Source organism: Vombatus ursinus, unplaced genomic scaffold (genome assembly GCF_900497805.2).
Source record: "Vombatus ursinus unplaced genomic scaffold, bare-nosed wombat genome assembly UNPS02013930.1, whole genome shotgun sequence".
Classification (NCBI taxonomy): domain Eukaryota; kingdom Metazoa; phylum Chordata; class Mammalia; order Diprotodontia; family Vombatidae; genus Vombatus; species Vombatus ursinus.
Genome location: NW_020953708.1, coordinates 106,852 through 115,090, shown reverse-complemented (window position 1 = coordinate 115,090; position 8,239 = coordinate 106,852). Strand labels below are relative to the sequence as shown.

The window sequence follows — 8,239 nt, the reverse complement described above, 5'->3', positions numbered from 1 at the left end:
ATGTAAGAAATGTGGAAAGGCTTTCTGTTACAACCCAGAACTTATCCAACATCAAAGAATTCATCAAGAGAGAAACCTTATGAATGTACTGTAAGAAGGAAGATATTGTGCCTGAATGTAGAACTTACTGAACATCAGAACGTTCATTCTGGAGAGAGACTTTTTTGAATGTAATGAATGTGGGAAGACCTTCAAACTTAGGACACAGCTTGCTCAGCATCAAAGAATTCATTTTGTAGAGGAATCTTATGAGTGTAATGCATGTGGGAAAGGACTTTAGACTAAGGATTCTGCTTTATTTCCATCAGAAAATTCACACTGGAGAGATTCTTTACAAATTTAAGGAGTGTGGGAAGATCTCCTAGCTAAGTAGACTATGATTCTGAACCACTAGATGAAGTTCAAAGAGTTCTTATTTAGCCTCCATGGGATCCCTGGCATATGTCGGGCACAAGGTATATGAATTATCTCTTGCCATCAGGTGATCATGATGTTTGCTACATAATTGTCAACTGTGCTTGAGGAAGCATGATCTGAACTGTGTTCATGGTGCTGCTTCTGCTTATATTCATCAGAGTAGCCAGTGTGAACTGCAGAGATTTGGAATCTTATTAATTAAAACAAAACATCAGAGGGCTTGTGGCAGATGTTGATGGGATATGATTTCTTCCCAGTTTTCTTAATGTCAAATGAAAAAATTCAGTTAAGTGCAGGTAAATGACATGAATAAAATGCCTTATCATCTAATTTGTTGTTGTTTATGCATTTTCCATTGTGGCTGACTCTTTGTGGCCCCCTTTTGGTTTTCTTGGCAAAGATACTGGAGGGGTTTACCATTTCTATTTTTAGTTCGTTTCGCAGATGTGGAAGTGAGGCAAACAGGGTCAAATGACTTGCCCCACGTCACAGCTAGTAAGTGTCTGAGGCTGGATTTGAAGTAATTTCTTCCTGACTCTATCCATTGTGCCACTTAGCTTCTCATTTTATGTAATTAGTGATGCATATGAAAAGATGAATGAGATTTTCATTGTAGTTAAGGGGTATGAACGGAGTTTTTAGAAGAAGAAATCAAAGCTATCAATTATCAAATGAGAAAATGCTCTAAATCACTATTGGTCAGAAAATTACAAATGAAAACAAATACCACCTCACTTCTATCAGATGGCTAAATTGACTAAAAAGAAAAATGATAAATTCTGGAAGAGATGTAAAAAAGTAGGGACGCTGGTGCACAGTTTATACTTGTCCAACCATTTTGGAGAACAATTTGGAACTATGCCCAAAGGATTGTAAAAGTATGCCTATCCTTTGATTCAGCAATACCCTACTAGATTTGTATCCCAAAGATAAAAGAAAAAGAATCTATATGTACAAAAATCTTTAGAGCAGCTCTTCTTGTGATGGCAAAGAATTTGAAATTGAGGGGATAGCCATCAATTGGGGAATGGCTGAACAAGTTGTAGTATTATGATTGTGATGGAATATCATTTCACTCTAAGAAACATTAGATTGCTCAGGGGATATTGCGCTGAGCTTGGAGTTAGGAGGACCATGGTTCAAATTTGGCCTCAGTCACTGGCTGTGTATCCCTTAGCAAGTCACCTAACCTCTGTTTGCCTTAATCCACTGAAGAAGAAGATGGCAAAACTGCTCCAGTATCTTTCCCAAGAAAACCCCACGGTGGTGTCACAAAGAGTGAGAAACACTGAACTACTGAACAGCAACAAAAGAAATGATGAGGGGGATGAGGTCAGAAAAGCCTGGTAAGACCTAAATGAATTGATGCAGAGTAAAGTGAGCAGAGCCTGGAGGTCATTGTTCACGGTAACATCGATGTTGTAATGTTGATAAACTATGAAAGACGTAGCTACTCTGTTTAAGATGACGATCTAAGAGAATTCCAAAGGACTCATGATAAAAAATGCCTTCTACCTCCAGAAAGAGAACTGATGAATTCAGTGTAAATTGAACTATAATTTTTGCATTGTTTTCTTTTTTGCAACATGACTGATATAGAAATTTGTTTTGCATGATGTCACATGTATAAATGATATATTACTTGCCTTCCCAGTGGATGTGGGAAGGGATGGAGTAAGAAAGGGAATTTGGAATTCCAAATTTTTAAAAGAATGTTAGAAATATTTTTTGAATGATGAAAAAAATTTGGAATCACTCATGATATGGACCAGATTATTGAATTATGATAACTTGGGTCTTTCTGCAGCAGAGAGAAGAAACATAAAATTTCTGCCTGCTTCCCTGACCCCTAGTAATCTGCCCGCCATTTCTAGCCAGATGGATGCAAAGTCCAATGTGGGTTAATTTGTGGAGGTCCAAGCCTGGGCTCTAGGGTAATGGATGGTTTGTTGAGTGACTAATGCACTTAGCCAGAAGTTGGCTCTGCAGCCACTGGAACCATCCTAGAAGAGACTAACTTGTCTTTTCTACCTCAGAAAGGTGGGAATGATCTATAAATCATTACTTATGAACCCATTGTTCTAGCATGCCCATCCCCTCAACCACATGTGGCCTATCAGGCTCAGTGTCTGGAGCTGCTACCCTCTTCCAGCCCCTCTTCAATGATTTTGAGGCATCTCACCTTCTGTTGAGCATTCAGAATACAATCAGCTTGTAAAGACAGGCTGGAGTCACACTGTGGTGGACTTTTAACAGAAGAGTTAGTGTTTTATCCTAGAGTCAGTCCAAAAGCTCCCGAAACTCTAGAGGAAAATGACATGGTCTGACTTGTGATTTAGGTGTATCAGTTTGCCAATTGTATAGGGATTGTGTTGGAAAGGAGAAAGACTGCCTGTGTGTCTGTTTTGGTCTGGACCTGTGATTTCATTTTTATGACAGTCACATTGTGGAAGTTACCTCGACTTACAGAGATGAAAAACTCCTTTGTACATTATTGTCCTAGACCTCGGCAAGCCATCATTTCAGAGGACTGAATATAAGCATGCTGCCCATGTCTTTTTGGAGAGCTGCTTGATAAAATACAGAATGAGAATTACATTTTTGAATGTGATCAATGTGGAAAATTGTTTTGCTGGACTATATATGTGTGTTATGAAGCTTTAACTTTTGTTGTCTTTTTTGTTCAATGAGGGAGAGAAAAGAAAAAAGTAATTGCTTAAAATAAAAGTAAAACTTTTATAGTGAAGTTTGAGTATATCCAGACATCCTGAGAATATGTGTAGACCACCACTGCATATAGAATAAAGACTAAGAGAATAAGTACGCATAAATAGGAAAAAGAAATCCAGATGAATGACAGTGGTGGATCAAATGAAGGATAAGCTTTGAGCATATACATTTCTTTCCCACACCCATGCTATCACAGACCATGCTCTCCACCCACACAAAAAGGAGTTGGGGAGAGAGAGCTAAAGTTGGTGGGAAGGCAGAATCGACAGATGACTCAGCAGCAATAATCCCTGCAGTTTCAGGGGGAGGGAATGGAAGTGATTTGAGTTGACCCTTCCAAGTGGCCATTATTAAATATGTATATATATATATATGTGTGTGTGTGTGTGTGTGTGTATATATATATATGTGTGTGTGTGTGTGTATATATATATATATATATATATATATATATACGTGCAGAATCTGATTCACTACTGATCATAAGCAATTATTTATTGGTTCATGAATCTACCTTAAAGCATTGTCCCTCCACAAGGGGGGTGGGGGAATGTTTAGTCCCTTATCAGTACAGAGACTAATAAGGAGTATAGTTTTCCCAGACACAAAGATGGCCAAGGCATGGTGCTACTTGGAAGCTGTAGGGGCCAAAGAGAGTAGGAACTTTAGAGCTGGTTGGAGAGCCGACAGCATATGAAGGACGTTCCTACCCGAAACTGAATACAATCATGAGTAGTTGTCTACTCATAAGTTGTCCAACTTACGAATGCACTTAAGGAGTAATCTGCCAAGACAAGGTATTGCTGTTATGCTGCTATTGAGAGCTGATGGAATATATCCCCACTTCACTTTCTTCTTCATTTCCTCATCCTGCTTGGTGAATTGACGTTACTTACCCTTAAATCATATGTATTTGCTCTCTGCAAATGGTTTTATAATGGTTTTTGGCTGGAGACAAAAATGAGCTGGTTTTTATTGCATTCTAAGCAAGTGTTTGCTATAAACAATCAGACGTATCTGGGCAAGGAGAACATTTGAACATATAACCTTAGACTTGGCCAGGATCCTCATCTTAAAGGGTTCTGTCTCCTCTCCCTCCCCACTCCACATAGAAGCATAAAGAGGGAATTCACATTTTTCTATTATATTTGTGATGGGAGGTTTTTTTTTGTTTTTAAATCTTTCAAGAATAAAACCTCAATATCCAAAGTGGTGTTTGGAACTTGCCATTTGCTCCAAATTGCTGTAATTCTTGTCTTCTAATTCAAATGTAGCCCCAGTGCAACTTTTGCTCCAGCCAAAGTACTTCCCTCCTGAATATTTTATGCCTTTAGGTGTTAGAGAAGTACTTAAAGTACTCACATCAGAGCTATACCAGGTGAGGAACTCCAGTGGGTCAGTATAAAAGGGCAACATTTTGTGAGTGTCCCCTGGGAGCCACTGTTTCCTATTCAACCTTGCAGGAGATTTCTCGGGGGCATTAGTTCTTCCTGACTGGAAGAAATCTGCAACTCCAGGAGAAAACAAGAGATGGAAACTTGCCCGTCCTGCCCGTGAAGATACAAAGAGTTGACATCCTTGGTTGGCAGCTAGGAGTTCTCGTGGACAATGGAGAAATGAATAATGGAGAAAAGGCAGGGACTTTGCTGAGCTTTCCCCCAAACCCCTCCAAACATCTTTAAATAATGCCTCAAAATAAATTCTGGAGCAAGAGAACCCACAAAACAACTGAGTGAAACAATTATCCAGCCTAAGATAACTTGGAGTGTCAGCAGAAAAGGTCTGTTACACTGGGATAAGAGTCCAGTGTAGGTCACACCCCAGCAAACCAGAAGTGGGTCTTAGGGAGGGAGGGCAGTGACTGAATCAGTCATAGTTTCCTGACCTCAACACACAGTAAGAGGAGTCGGACAACTGGTCAGAAGGAGATTGCAGGGTCCCTTTGCTGGCACTAGGGGCAGAACTCTGTTGCATTGCCCATATCTGGTTGTGGGTCTCATGCCCAGTTAGAAGAGAATTCCTAGCATACTAGAACTTGCAGCCACAGAGGACCTGGGACCCTGATCACATTCTAGAATGGAAAGAGTGTGGTCACTCAGACCAAAGCAAGAGAGTAGTGAAGACACTGCTCCTAGGTCGTACCACCTTGGAAGAACTGCAAACTTAGATTCCCCAGAAAACAGCTGCACAAAAAAACCTGACTCGAGTCAGTGCCCCCTCGACTCCATAAGCAGAGTCCCACTTTAGCATAGAGTTAAAAGTCTAGAAATTGTTTAGCAAAATGAGCAAACAGCAGAAAAATATCCTGACATACTTTTTATAAAATTTTGTTTGTGTTTTCTTTCACAGCATGCCTTACTTGGAAATATGTTTTGCATGATTACAGATGTATAATCTATGTCAAGTTGCCTTCTCAATGGGAGTGGTGAGGGTAGAGAGGGAGGGAAAGAATTTGGAACTCAAAATTTGGGGGGAAATGTTAAAATTGTTTTTATATTTAATTGGTGAAAAATAAAATATTAAATCTAAAAAAAATGAGATGTTGAGATTGTTTTTCTTTCCTCCATTTCTTGATTTGGATATTGGAAGTTTCAGTGTGCTTCTCTATTAAGAAGCGACAGCCTTTCTTTCCCTTTCAGAACAAGGAGGCATGTCCCAGTAGAACAGGGGAAGGGAAATACCCATAGCGCCCAAGTTTTAAAGTTATGCATTTCACTTTTGATAGTTTCCTTCTATGCAATTTCATTTAAATGTGAATTCACTGAATCTTTTGAGATTTCGAAAAGAGAGAAAAGATTTCAGGGAAAATTAGTGGGAGAATTAGAGCAATGACCAAAAGAATTATCCATTATTAAGTTCTGGGCCCTTCACTCCATGGAGCATTCTCAGTCTCTATTCCTGGCCTCCTCATGGAAGCTTGGAGTAGGCCATAGTCTAGGCATTATATTTCATCCTGGAGTCCTGTTAAACTGGAAGAACTCTGGAGAAAGGAGACAAGAGTATGGGCTAGAGCATGATACTGGTCATCAGCCCCTGAGTCTTAGACCAACAGTGTCTCTATCCTCTCTACAGGAATCAGAATGTCCTTACCCCTAAGCTTGAGAGAAAAACCAAAGAAACCACTAGGAGTGAGCCATGGCGGTTATAAAATCCATGAGTAACGGACGGCATTACGTGTGAAGCTGGGCAGATAGGTGATGGCTTTGGAGTGCCATTTGGTGGTTCACCAGCTCCAAGTAACTACTCCAGACACATTGCCTGGTGTTTGGTGAAACACAACCCTTCACAGTGGGTATGGAAAAGATCTACTCCCAAGCTCTTTCTGGAGGTTCCTTTCGGAAGGCATTTCCCAACACCCCTGCCTTTTTTTGTTCTTTAAAGGAATGCAAGTCACTCTTTTTGGATCTAATTCATTCTGATAAATCTAGCTGTGTAGAGAGAATTTTCAAATCTCTGTCTTCAGCCCTTCTGAGTACTGAGTACTATAATTGCATTTTCAACCAATTCTTGGGTGCTTCCACTTGTTTTTCTTGAGAGTAGCTCGAACTTAGCATGTCTTAAATTTAACTCGTTTTCCCAAAAAAGCTATTCCTTCCTTTCCTGAGTTGCTACTTTTAGTCAATGGCACCATCCCCTCTGTTCATCAAACCTCAAAATCCCAAATATATGTTGACCTCTTTGTTCTAACCCTTCCATTCCAATCAGTGGCCACATTCTGTCATTCACACCCTCAAATATCTCTTGTATTCAAACTTCTTTTTCATTCTGTTCTCCCTGCTCAGGGTCAGGACTGTATTAGCTCTTGCCTCTTTCATTACCGTAGCTTCCCAAGGAATTGTCATTGCCGTGATGCAGCAGGTAGAACACCATGCTTGGATATGGGAAGACAGAACTTATGGGACATCCCAAAAGTCAATGTAGTTTTATGCTTTAATTAGTCCAGGAGTATGAATTCTATGAACTTACAAAAAACATGTGAAAGGCTAATTATATATATAGTCAACTTTCTGACTTCATAAACACTTTGATCAGCTGCTGCTCAATGACTGAAAGGATTGCATTTGCAATTCTAGATTTAAAGTCATCCAGAGAATGAAGTTTTGATACATATTTGGCACATTGGAACCCACAGAAAAGTCTAGTGGAGATTGAGCAAGTGAATGAGGTAACCAAACAACAGGACCTAATGTATTGATCCCTCTTTAAGAGTGTCATCCAAAAACAATCTCATAGTGCATAATGACAAGATGAGTCTCATTGTTAAGATTACAATTTTACAATTACATAAAATTTATGATTTAAAATTCATGAAACTTAAGAGCCATTCCCCAGCTGACAATGGTCAAAGGATATGAACGAGCAGTTTTCAGAAGAAAAAATGAAAACTATCAATAGTTGCGTGAAAAATGTTCTAAATAACATTAGAAAAATGCAAATTAAAACAAATTAGAGATACCATCTCACCCCTATCAGATTGGCTAACTTGACAGAAAAGGAAAATAACAAATACTGGGGGGATGTGGAAAAATTGGAACATTAATGTACTGTTGCGGGAGTTATGAACTACAATTGGGAAAACTAATGAGTTAAATTTAAGACATGCTAAGTTTGAGCTACTCTCAAGAAGAACAAGTGGAAGCACCCAAGAATTGGTTGGAAATGCAATTATACTACTCAGTACTCAGAAGGGCTGAAGACAGAGATTTGAGAATTCTCTCTCTATACAGCTAGATTTATCAGAATGAATTAGATCCAAAAGAGCGATTTGCATTCCTTTAAAGAAAAAAAGAAGGCAGGGGTGTTGGGAAATGTCCAACCATTCTGGAGAATAATTTTGAACTACACTCAAATGACTATGAAACTATGCATACCCTTTGACTCAGCAATACCACTGCTAGGTCTATGTACCAAAGGGATCAAAGAAGAGGGAAAAGGAGCTATTTGTACAAAAAAATGTTTATAACATCTCTTTATGGTGGCAAAGAATTGGAAATCTATGGATGCCCATCAATTGGCAAATGGCTGAACAAGTTGTGGTATATGGTTGTGATTATATTCATCAGGTTTCTCTACAGAATGAATGTTCTGCTGC

The 8,239-nt window shown here is 39.2% G+C and overlaps 1 pseudogene; it reads left to right on the top strand.

Annotated features, from left to right (window-relative positions):
• LOC114040639 overlaps positions 1–1,312 on the top strand; it is an 18,705-nt pseudogene extending 17,393 nt beyond the window's left edge.
• The last annotated feature ends 6,927 nt before the right edge of the window (positions 1,313–8,239 follow it).